The sequence below is a fragment of the Periplaneta americana genome, chromosome 2 (genome assembly GCF_040183065.1).
Source record: "Periplaneta americana isolate PAMFEO1 chromosome 2, P.americana_PAMFEO1_priV1, whole genome shotgun sequence".
Taxonomy (NCBI): Eukaryota; Metazoa; Arthropoda; class Insecta; order Blattodea; family Blattidae; genus Periplaneta; species Periplaneta americana.
The window spans coordinates 160,125,196-160,142,728 of NC_091118.1; the positions used below are offsets into that span (position 1 = coordinate 160,125,196).

A 17,533-nucleotide genomic window follows, 5' to 3' on the forward strand; every position below is an offset into this window, starting at 1 on the left:
ACTGACGGAACGATTGAGTGATTTTCTGACTGGGGAAACGATTGAGCGATTTGCTGACTGAGGGAACGATTGAGCGATTTTCTGACCGAAAACGATTGCGAGATTTACTGACTGACGGAACGATTGAGTGATTTTCTGACTGGGGAAACGATTGAGCGATTTGCTGACTGAGGGAACGATTGAGCGATTTACTGACTGAAGGAACGATTGAGCGATTTTCTGATCGAAAACGATTGAGCGATTTTCTGACTGAAAACGATTGAGAGATTTACTGACTGTAAAGAAGTGAGCGATTTACTAAGTGAATGAATTAGTGATTAATTGAGAGGCAGTTTATTTACTCTAAACCAGAAACTCATGCAAGAATTACTCTATTTAGTTCACATTCAATGTCCTTAATATGTTTGCTTGTTATAATAACGCTATTATTATAAATTATAATACACTAAATGTAATTATTTACGAAACGTGAAACGTATGGCGAAAAAGTGCCATTTTCATAACATGGGTCATTTTATGTGATGGTAACGTCCTCTTTTGGAATTTTATATCTTTAATGTTAAGTAAGTTTCTCCAGAAAAACAGCGTAGTCAGGAGTGTGGCAAGTGACCAACACGCTTTGGAGTTCACATAACTATTCCATCAGCCCTGAAATTTCTCGCAAGAACGTTTCACATTTTTTGCCTTCCCAAATGATGATGATGATGATGACGATAACGACGATGACGATTATATTATTATTATTATTATTATTACTATTATTATTATTATTATTATTATATGAGCAAGGGGAACTACTAAATTTAGGCTACGTGAGCACGCGTCCTTGCACGAGGATTTGGAACTGCGAAGAAGCCTTTGTGAGCTCCAAGTCTATAGGCCACTTGTCTCACTACGTGGTACTCCCATTTATCTTTCTGGACATTTATTCCGAAGGCCATTGTATATCAATCTCATTAAACGTTGTCATTCCGAATTTGTTTACAAATAATTATTAATAATTATTACATCTTAAATGCTTCGTGATAATATGATACTAGAAAATCATCAGTGCAAGTGAGCAATGTTACTTACCACCTCGTCTTCAGGCTCCCCTCAGTGGTCCGTTTGGTTGAAATTCAAGGTCGAAGTAATAAAAATGCAGCCAAGTCTCTCCTGTAACAAAGCAGATAAAAGTTACATTAACCTCCAAGAACGTTTGCTAAAATTACATTTATAATGTATATTTAATTTTAATTTTGTTAACATGATTGTAGCCTATTTATGTACTCTTCATTTAGTTTCAAAAGGAGATAGGAATTAAAGTTATTACAAGGCGAAGAAACAAAAAATAAGTGAAGTGTTATTTCATGTTACTTAAATGGAACGGAATTAGCTAATATTTTCATATTCCAATCCTCATAATATTTCATAATATTAACACAACAAGAAAGATGACGATAAAAAAATGGGTAGTTACTAAGTCATAGCAACTTTTAAAATCTTACAGGCAATAATAATTACTATTTCACTGAAGTTTAATACTTGAGTAATGGGCCGTAATTCATGCAATGATTCCTCACTAAATATTAGGTTTTTTTACTTTATATTTTTTTGGTATTTTCATTTTATTTTGTCCAAGTATATAATTTTATCTTACACTGTTGCATCATTACTCACACATTCTCGTAACATCATCTTTCACATTCTAATTATTCTGATGTAAAATTTCATTTAACGAGGAAAAACTAACTGATCATAGCTACAAAGCTGGCGATCAAAATAGTGCTGTAACTCAAATGGAAAGGACGCAAAGCAATATTTAATGCTAAATTTAAGTAAGACTTATCTACAGTATATTCGTTGCTCTTTTTTTTTCTCCAGAATTTAGACCTCTCGATTTGATTGCGTCTAAAAATGCCTCTTTCTTTCTTTTCTGGGCCGTACAGTATAATTCTAAAGTAGAGATTAAGTCATCTTTATAATTACCTCTGGACGCATCTATTATCTACATCCTATTCCACACATCCGTGCACATGCCTTTATATTTATTCATATACAGACGGGACGGATAGAATCCGTCTATTTTGTATGTTATTGAATCCTAGGAGACAAGAGATGGAGTAAAGTGAGATAAGGTAATGTATGAGAAAAATAAAATAACAGAGAAAGAAAGAAAGAAAGAAAGAAAGAAAGAAAGAAAGAAAGAAAGAAAGAAAGAAAGAAAGGGAGAAGAAGAAAAACAGTAAACAAATGTGAATGAAAAGAAAAGGAAGTACGTGATTATTTATTTATGTATATATTTATATATTTGATTTTATTTGTTTCTTTGATTTCATTTATTTGGGCTATTTATTTATTTACTTATTTACTTAGTCATTTATTTATTTATTTATTTATTTATTTATTTATTATTTATTTATTTATTCTTGTGTAATTAAGGCCATCAGGCCTTCTCTTCCACACCACCAGAAATACAACTACAATAATGAAAGAAAATTAAACTATGAACAAAGTAAAACACACAAAAATATTTAAAGACTAGGCCTAAAAAGAAGACGAAGAAGAAGAGGAGAGAAGAGAAGAAATGAAGAAAAAGGAAAGTAAAGAAGAAGAAGAAGAAAAAGCGAAGAAGGAAAAATGAAGGAGAAAGTGAAGAGGAAAACATGAAGAAGAGGAAAAGAAGAAAAATACAAAAGTGAAAACATGAAAGTAAAGAATAAAAGTAGTGAAGAAAGAAATGAAAGGAGTGAAGGAGGAGAGAAAAAGAAGCGAAGAAAAAGGAAAGGTGTGAAGAAGAAGAAGAAAAGTAAGTGAAGTTGAAGAAAAGAAGTGAAGGTGAGAAAGTGAAGAAAAAGTGAAGTGAAGACAAAGAGGAGAGAGAAAGTGGGAAAGAGAATCAAGATGAGATGGGAGAAAGAAGAGACTGAAGAGGAAAGAGGGAGGAGAGAAAATGGGGGTGGACATGAAATTGGAGATGGAGATGTGAGGAGAGTAGAGAAGAGAATTGTTACAGATATATTAATTCTACAAATATAGTCACAGTTCCCTAGCTGTAACCCGAAATAAACAGACCAATCCCGTATAAAAACTAATTCAACTGTCTGTATAATCTGGCTAGCACCAGTGCTTGATCGTGAGAAACTGTAAGCTGGCCATCTTCTTTTGGCATTACCTAAGCCCTTATGCTACTGTGTCATACTTTACATTGAAATTAAATGGTTTGAAGTGAGGGGAAATGTTAGACAAATTGAAATTTGGGAATTTTATACAAATTGGAGAACCCCGGGAAAAATCTCTGAGCCAACATTCAAGTAACATTCCAAACAACACACCAGTATCAATTCCTAGTCTGCAACATAACAGTTCTCGCTATAGCACTGAGCTATTACCGGAAATTTACATCAAAGTAACAGTGTGTATTGACATTATATTATGGAATTTTAACTGTACAGGCGACAATCAATAGGTTTCCGGACTGCCTTGAATGTAGGCGACACATAGAACACAGGAAACAGCAAAGTTATCTAGAACCAGAAAAACGCCTGGAGTCTATACTAAATGCATGACTTAAAAGGCAGAGAAGAAGACTATCCATAAGGCGTAGAAAGGAGAGATTCCAGAAAAAATTGCAATAGTGCTTGTCTTAAAGAAAATCTAATGCTGTTTGATAGACTGACTCAAGAGGCATGGAAGCAATGATCTTCAGTCACACGCGCATGTATGTTTACGGTACAATAGGCTAAATACAAGTGCAGTTCGGAAATATATTGATTGCACCTTGTCTGTCTCGAAAAAAGTATTTTAAGTTTCTTGTAGATATTCCACTAGTTGTCTTGAAATATGCTTTAACCATTACAGCATACATTAGAGTAATATTTTACTTAATACTTCTCTTAAAAATAGACGATGTGAAGAGACAATGCATTAATATGGCCACAATAAAAAATTATGAAATAAAAAGAGAAAAATTTAAGTACTTGTACAAAACTAAATCTAAACCACAAAGAACATGAAAAGTTTCCGTAATAACTGTAGAGAAACGTAAGAGATGTACTGAAATATTGTAACTAGTTAAAAATGTTATTTTAAGTTCCTTGGTGATATTCTACATGTTGTTAAGTTTCAAAAGTGTTTTAACCGCAGCAATACATCTCCATTACAGCAATATTTTACCTCGTATTCCTTCTAAACTATAGATGTTGTGAAGAGACAATACCATAATATACTGTATCTGATAATGATAATGGAATAAAGTGAAATTAAAACAGAGAAATACAGCCTAAATAATTTTAGAACCTCCCTTAACGACGAAAAGCCTCAACTTTTTCGCAGTTAATGTAGAAATCATTTTTTTATTAATACAAGGTGATTCAGGAGAAATATAGGCATGTTTGTATGAACTTTCTGACACAGAATTGTTTTACTACAACAATTCTGTGTCAGAAAGTTCATACAAACATGCGTCCAATTTTCAATGGGTGTGGATATAAAAGCAGTTTGAATGTTATGTGTAACAATCCTTATGGTCTACAAGTTGCAAAAAAGAAAGACAAATTATTTAATGATTACATCATTTGCGTATTTTCATGTTATTAGTGCATTGCAACAGTTCAATGCATTTTTCCGCTCTGCTGAGGACGTCAAGTGTTATTTTTCTGAGGTCATCATTTTTTTACGAGATCAGCATTACAGTATTCATAATACGAGCGACCAATATAAATGGACAGTCGTAAAGATCTCGGGATCTTGGTGGCCAATATAATTGATTGATTCATCGTTCTGTGAATCTGAGATTTAGATGCTATGACACCTGACGCTTGAAATATACAGGGGCTCCGTCATGCTGGAAGAGCATGTCTGTCCTTATAGCCAAGGGAACTACAAGCAGCTGTTTCTCTATAACCATTATAAGCAGCGTTGCCCTCAGACGATCTGAGAAAAGCGACACGTACTATTCCTTCGTAGGTAATTTATTGTTCCTATCATTTTAAGTCCTTTTACACGCAACATTCAAACAGTTGTATCTCCATCCCTATTGAAAATTGGACACACATTGATATGAAGGTTTTTGTTCAGAATAGTCCATACTACAATCTCTTAAAATATTTAGACCTACTATAGATCCTCAATCACCCTCTAACTCTGATTCATGAAGAAACGATTTATTTTGTTGATTAGTAGTAATGTACTTAGTATGCCAGGCTACAATTCTAGCAAACTGAGATTCGAATCTAGACATGGGAGTGAAAATAAGTTTCTTTCCAAAGGACCTGGGAAAATAACCCTTGTGTAATTATTGTCTGTTGTCTGAAGTACTACTCGTAGATCGGTCTACTTCACGTAAAATTTAACATAAGATTAGAATGAATTTACTGATATTGATAGGCCTATTATACAATGTGTCTAAAATCCTTGGAGATTAATAATAATAATAATAATAATAATAATAATAATAATAATAATAATAATAATAATAATAATAATGTGAAAGTGAGTAGTGCTTTCTTCAATATACGGAAAAGCATCAAGTTTTACTAATAATACGGAACACTAAACCACCAAGCAAAGTTCTTTATAAGACAAAATAATATTAATAAAGCAGTCAATTTAATTGTCTTTAGTGTGGTTATAAAATTAAGGGAATATACGATTATAAAAGTTAATTGCCACATCATCATCACTTGTTTAAACGCTACTCCAAACGTAACGCTTAAACGTATAAATGGACTTAGTACGTTTTACCATTCACATCGACCATAATGGATACAATTGGTAGGCAGTTCTATCTACAACTCTAAAACGTGTCAGACAGGTTCCTTCCCCTGGCTGGTCCAATGAGATTGCTTCTTTTATGTGTGTAATTTTCGATCATTTGTATGCTGAGATCATTCTTCCACCCAACCCACGTACACACACACACACACACACACACACACACACACACACACACACACACACACACACACACACACACAAACACACTCACAATTCTAGACAACTTATTATATATCCCACCGTTCTAAAAACAAAAGTATTAAAAATGAAGATGAAGAGGCTGAGATTTTGTTTCGTTTTCGAGTCTCTTCATTATTTATATATTTTATTGTTTCAATTTTTTATAGGTTTCTTGTACAGTCTGCATGAATGCTTATGTATATTGAAAGTTTCAATTTCTTGGTCTTTATTCAGTGATTCGATATGATGATGGGACCGAAACAGGGCTATAAAGACCTAGTTTGTGGTGGTGGTGGTGGTGGTGGTGGTGGTGGTGGTGGTGGTGGTGGTGGTGAATCAATTTTGTCTAGAATACATCAGGCTATATTTTCTCTTTGTATAGAGAAAGTGTTTTAATTCCGGAAAAATATCGATTTAGTAGTTTTTACAGAAATACGAGTTTTCAGCATCCTTGATTTCGAAGAAGTCATTTTCGTATTCTGCCCTTAGACGGAAGGATATCTTCGTACTGTAGCAATTTTTCTAAAGTACTGGATGACTTTTGTTCAGTCTCTATATGTCTATTTCGTATTTAATTCAACCGGGAAAGGCACACGTAGGAAGCTTAATCAGTTTTACTAAAATTCAATGGAATTCTGTTTAAAAAATGGAAGTTAATTTGTAATTCGTGTGCACAGCATGTCTCTAAAACCTTTTTATAAAATAAATTATTTTCAGACTCTTTTCCTTTTTTTTTAAGAAGGAGGGGCTCTAAGGTAAGCACCACAGCATTTTACTGGATTATTGTGCCTTACAAGTCGTTTTATGTGCGAATAATCAGGCCTATTGAGTCTGAATGGCTGCTTCCTTTGTAGATAACATGAGTCAGTTATGGTAACATCTATCGATTCATCAATGTGAACTTAAGGGTTCGAGGAAGTAACACTAGAGTTCTCTTTCACCCTCACTGGAAAGCATACTACGCCTCCTTAGACTAGTGCCATCTGTACACCAGTCGCAACTCTACATCATGCCGCACCGGTTGAGAATGGTTTGGGGTGGAAGAAAATAGGAGAACCCAAGGAAAAATCCTCAAAAACTTGCCTTTGCACACCATAAGACTTCGCCATCATCGGGATTCGAACCAGGATCCATAGTCATCTTAAGGCAGTGCTCTGCGAACTGAACTACCAACGCGGTATTTGCAACTTAGACCCTTAATCGGTAATTTCAAAATTTTTGTGCTTAAAATTAAAATTAAAGCTAACTATTACGAAAACAAAGCAAGAGAAATCTTAGAAGTACTTTTTACTGAAAAATAAAGTATAATATATAATTACGCAACTGATTGAAGACTACAAAAAAATTTGAATCTTAAGACATATTTGAAAATTTAGGGCCTTTGTAAAGTCAGTCGTATATAAAACTAAAAGATCAGACAACATATACTTGATAGTACCTAAATATAGCAAAACTGTAGCTTATAATCACAGTAGCAACTTCAGTCCAAGGCTCTATAACAAGATAACTAAATTACCAAATATTCAATTTGCTAATGCTCCTTATTTTTAAAATCAATTAAAAATTATTGTTTAGGGAGGCTACATAAAGTTTCAATTACTGTAATATCTGTGTTTTTCTTTTTCTCTTTTTACTTTCTATTTTTAATTAATTGATTAAATGCTTGTTTTAAATTTTTGTTGAATGCTTTCTGAGCACGAGTATCTAGCCTATACTCTTTCTGGGAGTGCGAGAGTGATTTTCATACATAGACCTAATAAAAACAATATGTATCTTTATTCTAACATTAAAATTATTATTATTATATTATTATTATTATTATTATTATTATTATTATTACTACTATTATTATTATGTATAACAATCTCCTTATCCTTCCGAAGATACTCGCGTATCTAAAAGATATTGGTCACTGGACTTCAGCCTAATTTCAATATTGTTTCGTAACTGTAGCACTAAAATGTAGTAAACGATAAATGTAATTCCATATTAACTAGTCGCGATATGACCAAGATGTCAAAGCGACTATAAAATAATTTAATTTAAAAAATGACATTGATTTCTTCTAGTTGAACATCTACGGTGAAAATGCACAAAGGAAGTATGTTGATCTAATTTTATGGCTTAGTCAGGTGAGATTAATTGAAGTCATTTTTAAAATTGTAAGGTGCAGTCCATTAGTTAAATGAGTTGTAGTGAATGTTTTTTCTCTTCAACTGGTGACACGGTAGCTCCAAACTTGCAAACATGTTTTTTGTACTATATTAAGAATGACAGATTTTAAAGCAACACCCCTACTGCTTTGATATAAACTTTTGAGACTGTACTTTAGACATGGCAGAAATGTTTTTAATTTTTTTTAATTTTAGTAGGTTACTTTACGACGCTTTATCAACAGCTTAGGTTATTTAGCGTCTGAATGAGATGAAGGTGATAATGCCGATGAAATGAGTCCGGAGTCCAGCACCGAAAGTTACCCAGCATTTGCTCATATTGGGCTGAGGGAAAACCCCGAAAAAAAACCTCAACCAGGTAACTTGCCCCGACCGGGAATCGAACCCGGGCCACCTGGTTTTCCGGCCAGTCGCGCTGACCGTAACTCCACAGGTGTGGACGGCAGAAATGTTAGTAATCATAACGTTGGAATGACTATAATAAGGATATTAATTTATTAATACGTAAGTCAACAACGATTCTGTAAACAACCCCAAAAATTGTACTCCAGGAAGAAAGCTAGTCTAAATGATTTCGAAACACTGGAAATACAATACATTTACTGCATTATCTACACTCAACGCAGTTATAGGCTAGACTTGGATGGCGAAATAACCATTTCCTCTGAGATATTGTCATTTAATAGACCAGTATATATAAAAAAAGAAAATCACAATTTCTTCTGTCAATAACTTACACACAAATCGCATCAGACTTGCCTTATAGTGTACTAAAGTGCCAGAATAAAAAAAAAAGAAAGACCAGAATAAAAGAGTGTTTATTGGGTGATTACCGTTAATTCAAAATGTCGGTTTAACGGAACACTATAACGTGATTGTATAGCTCACTTAACAAGGTAACGATGGCTTTTATATATAGCCTACTACTATTGTGCCTTAACTTTAATTTTTACACACACAGTACTTGCTTTTCTATCTATGATTTTAATACCAGTAAAAGGGACTTAAATATTAAGTGATTTCACCACAATGCTAAATAAAATTAGATGATAAATAAACCAGATTAACCTTTAAACACGGAGAGTAATTAAAGCATTTTAGGTACGTAAAGAAACAATTAACACTTAATTAAACCGTCACGTAAGAAAAATAACACGACGGGTTGAAAATAAAACTTACAATATCTTCACGCAGTAACCATTAAAATGATATAATGCATTTTAAACGCCAAACGTGATAGCTACATTTATTCCTTTCTAAATGTTTATCATTCAGACCTTCAATAGGCCTACTTTAGAACAGATTGAACTTCTTACAATATTTCATTCATTCACAGTGTTCTGCCCAAGAACAGGTCTTTCACTGCAAACCCAGCATTCTCCAATATTTCCTATTTTATGCCTTTCTCTCAGTCTCCGCATATGATTAATATATCTCAATGTCGTCTATCATCTGATATCTTCTACTGCCACGAACTCTTCTCCCGTTCACCATTCCTTCCAGTACATCGTTCAGTAGGCAGTTTCTTCTCATCCAGTGACCCAGCCAATTCCTTTTCCCCTTTCTGATCAGTTTCAGCATCATTCTTTCTTTATCCACTCTTTCCAACACAACTTCGTTTCTTATTCTGTCTGTCCATTTCACACGCTCTATCCTTCTCCATATCCACATTTCAAATGCTTTTATTCGCTTCTCTTCATTTCGTCGTAATGTCCATGTTTCTGCCCCATGAGCCCCTAAAATCAGTTCTTTATTCTTGATTACACTTTTTATACCAATACGTTACTAAATATTTATTTACTATAGTTATTTGCATCAATAATTGATTTACTGTATTATATTAAACTGCGCATTTTATTTTAATTGACTAATTGCAATTGTGGTTTCTCAATTCAGAAGCTAGTTAATTATGGTAAAATACATACAGTAGTTTAAAATTAATACAGTGGAGCACTTGTTTGTTTAAACAACAAATCTTCAATGATAAAATTAGTTTCACCGTCATCATCAGTTTCAGATGAATAAAGCCCAGATCACATATGTAACAGACTGTCCATCTCAATGTTAAAAACGGTAAAATGTGGAAGCGAACAACCACCAGGATCGCCACCGTCGATTGGGAACGAACACTAGATGGAAGTACAGTTGCTCCATGCAATTCAAATAAGGGTTATAACGTGATTTGTTATGCAATAGGTAGATGGCAGCACAGTGAAATTGATAGAAGTTGTTGCCGTCAAAGCCTATGTGTTTTCTGTAGATATAGTTGCAATTCGGACCCATGTTGATTAGAACTTTTTCACTCAAAATAATCCAAGGAACACGTAGGTAAGCTATGAACATCTCGCTGCGGGACACCCTGTATATATAGGCTACTTTATTTATATATTCATTTTTTTACAATGACAGGGTCCTCATCTTGCCGTTATTTGCCCCGACTCTACGATCGGGACTTAGCCTAAAGATTTTGCTAGTGCTGAAAATGTGGTTCACTTCGTTCGACAAAAAGCAGGCCTATTCGTAGTGCACCACAGACGGTGGGTCTACTGTACATTATACTCGAATAATGCAGAATTTTATTTTTGGGATGTCACAGGGAAATTGAAGTACCTGGAGAAAACCCTTGAATTTTCTGGACTATAGGCTCCCCAACGAAAGTTATAGGTCTAAATTCAGAGTGGATCTTGATTTCAACCCGTGTTCTCTGGTTTATAAGCCAGTGTCTTATACAGTGTAAATGTCCGATTATTAAAGAGTCCTCTGCAGTTAAGTATTTAGGCATAATTTTCGATAATCATTTAACATGGAACCAACACATTAATTGCCTTTGTAATAAATTATGTAAAATAGTATATTATTTTGCTTTCTTGAGGAATTACTTGTCAATAAGTTTATTACGTACAATATATTTAACTTTATTCCAATCGGTAATTATGTATGGAATTATAGGATGGGGTAGATAATTTAAACCCAATTTTAATCCACTTTATTTATTACAGAAGAAAATAATTAAAATATGTCTTCATAAACCTATTGATTTTCCATCTCAAAATTTGTTTCTAGACTTTAATGTACTTAACGTAAGACAAATTTATTATATCGTATTAATAAAATTCATACATAAAAATCGAAATAATTTTCAGTTGTATTCTTACAGTTATGAAACAAACGGTATGAATTCTTTAAGATTGTTTGAACCAAAACGCAACACTGTTACAGTATTTAATCATAGTAGTAATTTAGGCCCAAAAGTGTGTATAACAAATTTATATTTAAATATCCTAATCTTGTCATTTCTAACAGTTCTAGTATTAAATTTAAAAAGTTATGTATGGATTTTATAAAAATTTAAAAATTTAAAAATTTAAATTTATATACTGTAATTGCACAGTAGACATAAGACAAATTGTATTGTATAATTATTAACTTAAATTCAGGAATCCGCCCCTGAGCACGAGTTCTACTCTTTCAGGGGCGAGCTAAAGTGTTTCTGTATATATTATATTTTATGTTACAATTATTAGCAAAATAATAATAAATAAATAATAAGTGCAGTAGTACTGATATCATATTCTATAGTAGAACTTTTAATGCGGTACAGAATAACCTCAAAATGAACACAGTTTCATAATTTGGGGTGATAAAGAATCTGCTCAGTTTTATACGGTAACGTGCATACCTCCATCGACGCGCCTCTTCTCGCTGGCGCTTCACGGAGTTCTTATCTCGCCACGCTGTATGCAGACCGTGTATTATATCCCCTTCTTACCTCCTTATTCACGTGTTATATAGCCGCTGTGCTACACTTCTTTAAAGAACAGACAGTAGTGCAAAAACTTGGCAAGTAGCAGAGAATTTTTAGGTTTAAAAATTGAGTGTTAAGTATCTATTTACTGTGCACTATTTACATATCGTGGAGCTAAAATAGGTTTTGAAATATGTTAGGGAAATCTTAAAATATGAAACATATTATAGGTTAATAATAATAATAATAATAATAATAATAACAATAATAATAATAATAGCGCCGGACCTCACTAGGCTTCAGAGGATGACGGAGAAACCACGACGAAACTCGTCAGCCAGGTAATTCACCACCAGAACACTGTGAAGTAGTCATTATTTGTTCATAAAGTTCATTAGCGATTGTATGTATAAGTGTTAAAAGAGTGTATCCAAGAATTAAAAATAACAATTTTCATTATTCCTAAACCACTTAAGACTATACGGGAGTCAAATCTACAGTATTTCATTCCCGATATTTGACGCTCTTTCCACAATTCAGTGCAATTTCGTAGGCTACACTCTGTAGTGGAGAACTTCCTGGGAATGTTCCCCCCCCCCCCGTCAGTGTAAGCAGTAATTACAGTGATTTGGTCCATTTGTATTTGCTGTAGCTATATACGACTAGCTGCGTCATATCCTATTATAAATGTAGGCCTATGACACTCGGGAGGAAATTAAACGCAGAATAAATATGGGAAATGCCTGTTATTATTCGGTTGAGAAGCTTTTGTCATCTAGTCTGCTGTCAAAAAATGTGAAAGTTAGAATTCATAAAACAGTTATATTACCGGTTGTTCTGTATGGTTGTGAAACTTGGACTCTCACTTTGAGAGAGGAACAGAGATTAAGGGTGTTTGAGAATAAGGTTCTTAGGAAAATATTTGGAGTTAAGAGGGATAAAGCTACAGGAGAATGGGGAAAGTTACACAACACAGAACTGCACGCGTTGTATTCTTCACCTGACATAATTAGGAACATTAAATCTAGACGTTTGAGATGGGCAGGGCATGTAGCACGTATGGGCGAATCCAGAAATGCATATAGACTGTCAGTTGGGAGACCGGAGGGAAAAAGACCTTTGGGGAGACCGAGACGTAGATGGGAGGATAATATTGAGATGGATTTGAGGGAGGTGGGATATGGTGGTGCTGACTGAATTAATCTTGCTCAGGACAGGGACCGATGGCGGGCTTATGTGAGGGCGGCAATAGCCCTGCGGGTTCTTAAAAGCCATTTGTAAGTATTATATCCATAATCTCCATCATAATGTACGTAAAGATTAATTTTCTTTGGTCCTATAGAATATATCTGTCATGGTAACAATGGTTATTAGAGGCGAAAAATTCGCTCCGGCGCCGGGGATCGAACCCGGGTCCTTGATTCTACATACCAAGCGCTCTAACCACTGAGCTACGCCGAAGTTCAATCCACAGCACCGAGTCGAATCCATCTCCTCCAGTGTTTTTCTCTTTATGGCTTGACTTCAAGTTCGACATACATGTTGACATATATTAAGCCAATTGTCATTATACAAGGAGCGCACTCAATTGAGTGACTTGGTGGCCGGGATTCCACAGTAATATGCACTGTTGGACGAAGAATCTACATAAAGATTAATTTTTTTGGTCCTACAGAATATATCTTATGTTAACAATGGTTATTACAGAAGAAAAATTCCCTCCGGCCCCGGGGATCGAACCCGGGTGCTTGGTTCTACGTACCGAGCGCTCTAACCACTGGGCTACGCCGAAGTTCAATCCACAGCACCGAATCGAATCCCTCTCCTCTAGCGTTTTTCCCTTTGTGGCCTGACTCCAACTTCGACATACTGTATAGACTAATATATTGACATAGGCTATATTAAGTTAACTGTCATTAGGATACAAGGCCCGCACTCAATTGAGTCATTTGATGTCCAGGATTCCACAGTAGTATGCACTGTAGAACGAAGAATCTATGTAAAGATTAATTTGTTTTGGTCCTACAGAATATATCTGTTATGGTAACAATAGTTATTATAGGAGAAAAATTTTCTCCGGCGCCGGGATCGAACCCGGGTCCTTGGTTCTACGTACCGAGCGCTCTAACCACTGAGATACGCCGAAGTCCAATCCACAGCACCGGATCGAATCCCTCTCCTCCAGTGTTTTTTCCCTTTGTAACCTGACTCCAAGTTCAACATAATCCATCATAACGGGTTATAACAAAATATTAGCCTATATGAGACCGTTTTTCTCACAGGGAATATGAAAGACATCATACATCACTCTTCCACGCAGGTACTGGACATAGTCTCTGGGCGGAGCGTGGAATCTAAAGAGCACAGACAACTATTCTAGCATGGAATAATGAAAGGTTTCGTAAAATAGCTTAAGATGTAGCCGACATAGACAGGCAGGTCGCCACATTTCTGCAACATCCTTCCCTCTAACTTCTTTTATTGTAAATTTGTGAACTCAATTATCAGAAAAACCACGTAGTTATATTAGAACTTAATAAGAAATCTCCCCGAAGACTGCCTTAAGAGAGACGCATGCTTGAGTATGAGAAGATTGTTAGATTCAAGCAACTATTAAATTATCCCTTGCTCAGTTCATAAACAAAGTTCTTTCCTCGGCCGTCTACATTATAATCAAGATAATTGTTTTATTAAACTGTTCCAAAGAAATTTAGTAATGTCCTGTAAGCCTCTGCTTCACTGGCAAGAAATTTCTAGTAGCCTCAACACACAAAAATGATTTAATATAAACTTTTGTATTCTTGTGACGCAACGCTTTCAGAAATGTCACTGGACTAGAGTTCAATTTGTATTTGAAATTCTTCGCCGATGCACAGGGGTTGGAATATGTCTTTTTCTTCATACACTGTATCCTCAGAGGAGAAAAAATGGGAGTATAAGGGTACAGTACATCAATTATTCATGGATTTCAAAAAGGCATATGACTCGGTTAGGAGAGAAGTATTATATGATATTCTTATTGAATTTGGTATTCCGAAGAAACTAGTTAGATTAATTAAAATGTGTCTCAGTGAAACGTACTGCAAAGTCCGTATAGGCCAGTTTCTATCTGATGCTTTCCCAATTCCCTGCGGGCTAAAGCAAGGAGATGCACTATCACCTTTATTTTTTGACTTCGCTCTAGAATATGCCATTAGGAAAGTTCAGGATAACAGACAGGGTTTGGAATTGAACGGGTTACATCAGCTTGTTGTCTTTGCGGATGAAGTGAATATGTTAGGAGAAAATCCACAAACGATTAGAGAAAACACGGAAATTTTACTTGAAGCAAGTAGAGCGATTATGTCTCGTGACCAGAATATTGTACGAAATAGAAATATAAAAATTGGAGATTTATACTTCGAAGAGGTGGAAAAATTCAAATATCTTTGAGCAACAGTAACAAATATAAATGACACTCGGGAGGAAATTAAACGCAGAATAAATATGGGAAATGCCTATTATTATTCGGTTGAGAAGCTTTTGTCATCCAGTCTGCTGTCAAAAAATCTGAAAGTTAGAATTTATAAAACAGTTATATTACCGGTTGTTCTGTATGGTTGTGAAACTTGAACTCTTACTTTGAGAGAGCAACAGAGATTAAGGATGTTTGTGAATAAGGTTCTTAGGAAAATATTTGGGGCTAAAAGGGATGAAGTTACAGGAGAATGGAGAAAGTTACACAACACAGAACTTCACGCATTGTATTCTTCACCTGACATAATTAGCAACATTAAATCCAGACGTTTGAGATGGGCAGGGCATGTAGCACGTATGGGCGAATCCAGGAATGCATATAGAGAGTTAGTTGGGAGGCCGGAGGGAAAAAGACCTTTGGGGAGGCCGAGACGTAGATGGGAGGATAATATTAGAATGGATTTGAGGGAGATGGGATATGATGATAGAGAGTGGATTAATCTTGCACAGAATAGGGACCGGTGACGGGCTTATTTGAGGGCGGCAATGAACCTTCGGGTTCCTTAAAAGCCATTTGTAAGTAAGTACTGTATCCTCACAAGAAATCTGGAGTGAAAGTTAACTCCCCCCCCCCCCAATGTTTGTTAAAAAATAAAAATAGGCCTATAACGTAAAGAGTTAATATATTTTTTTCGAAAGTTGGCATTACAGGGTGAAAGGAGACGCGTATTTCATTTATTTGGGCCATTCTTACAAATGATTAAAGTCATGTGACAGAACTTTGTATCACTGCATTGGTCAACATTTAGAAATAAATTTTATATTGTTATTAAAAATAGGCTTCCTTCTCTCACGTCGACAAGTTGACCAAAGAATATCCATAATGTGCCATGAAGATATAGCAGTCTTAGGTCTTCAACATGAAAACAAATTCCACTCGTACAGAAGACAATACTGAAGATGATATTAACAATATTATAACACGATCCTGACAAAAACAGTATTATTGAATAGGCTATAATGAAGAAGATAATGGTAATGATGCTGAAGTCTGAAAGGTAATGGAAGTGAAGTAATGCAGTTGTTCCACTTATCGCCTTATTTAGCCTTATTTATAATTAAAATTTTATTTATAATTATATTATTTATAATCTGCATAATCTGCCTTATTTATAATCTGCATAATTAATTGATACCTTAACGTATTTTAGAAATAGATTTAGGTATCAGTAATAACTTGAAAGTTTATAAACAAGAAAGCAAATACTGAGATCTAACTTATTGGGCAGAAAAAAGATCTACCCTACTTCATGAACACAGAAATATTTTTCCAGATCAGTTTTAGAATCACTATTACACTTTTACTACGTATAATACTTTTGACCACTAAAACGGTACGAAAGGACGTCTTTCAATCAATCATGGCTGCTTATCGCACAATTTTATCACGTCTCTAGCATTTGTTTAATTTTATCGCGTCCCTAGCAGTTGTTTATTTTTATCACTACCCTAGCATTTGTTTTTTTGTTTGCCAACATTTAAAACTGCACTGGTCTGGACGTCAAAAAAAAAAAAAAAATACAAAACATTCTAATCGATGCACAGCAGTTTCAAATATGACTCGCATTGGCATTCAAGAACAAGAATTAATAAAGATCACTGGTTATAGCTATGCATCTTCCCTGAAACTCTATTTACAAATAAATGAAGAGCACCATTCGGAAATCCTGAATAAGTTGAAGACTACACCATGCACATCAACGAGTTCCACTTCTTTTACGCACACGTCCAATATAACATCAACTGAACAACCAACCACTAAAACATTCAAATTTGAAAATTGTACTCTCAATAATTGTTCCTTTTAAAATTATTCATCTTTATTTTTTATTTCATCATCGTTAATGAAAACTTTTCTTGTTTATTTCATCATCTCTAATTAAAACTTTTCTAACATTTATTTATATTATGTAGGTTATGTTATAGCTTCTGCTATATGATATTATGGATAGTCACGTATCAAAGATTGTTTAATATAGGCCTACTAAGATTTATTGAAAATCATATGTCAAGTGACGTTGATTACTGGGATCCGGATAATTGAAGCGGAATGCAGTTGTTTTAATAAAAATGAAATTGAATCGACAAAACCTTCTTGACTAGTAACCGTCCACAGAGTTCAATGAAGATTCCATAGTTGGCACAACTGATAACAAGAAAA

The 17,533-nt window shown here is 34.6% G+C and overlaps 1 protein-coding gene across 6 annotated transcripts in view; it reads right to left on the bottom strand.

The window, feature by feature from the left end:
* Positions 1 to 17,533, bottom strand: part of LOC138694719 (homeobox protein Hox-D9-like) — a 738,702-nt gene that overhangs the window by 579,243 nt on the left and 141,926 nt on the right. For all 6 annotated transcript variants that reach the window (XR_011331001.1, XM_069818709.1, XM_069818708.1 and 3 more), the window contains exon 2: positions 1,075 to 1,155. The gene's annotated coding sequence lies outside the window, so the exon portion shown is untranslated. The remainder of the gene's footprint in view (positions 1 to 1,074; positions 1,156 to 17,533) is intronic.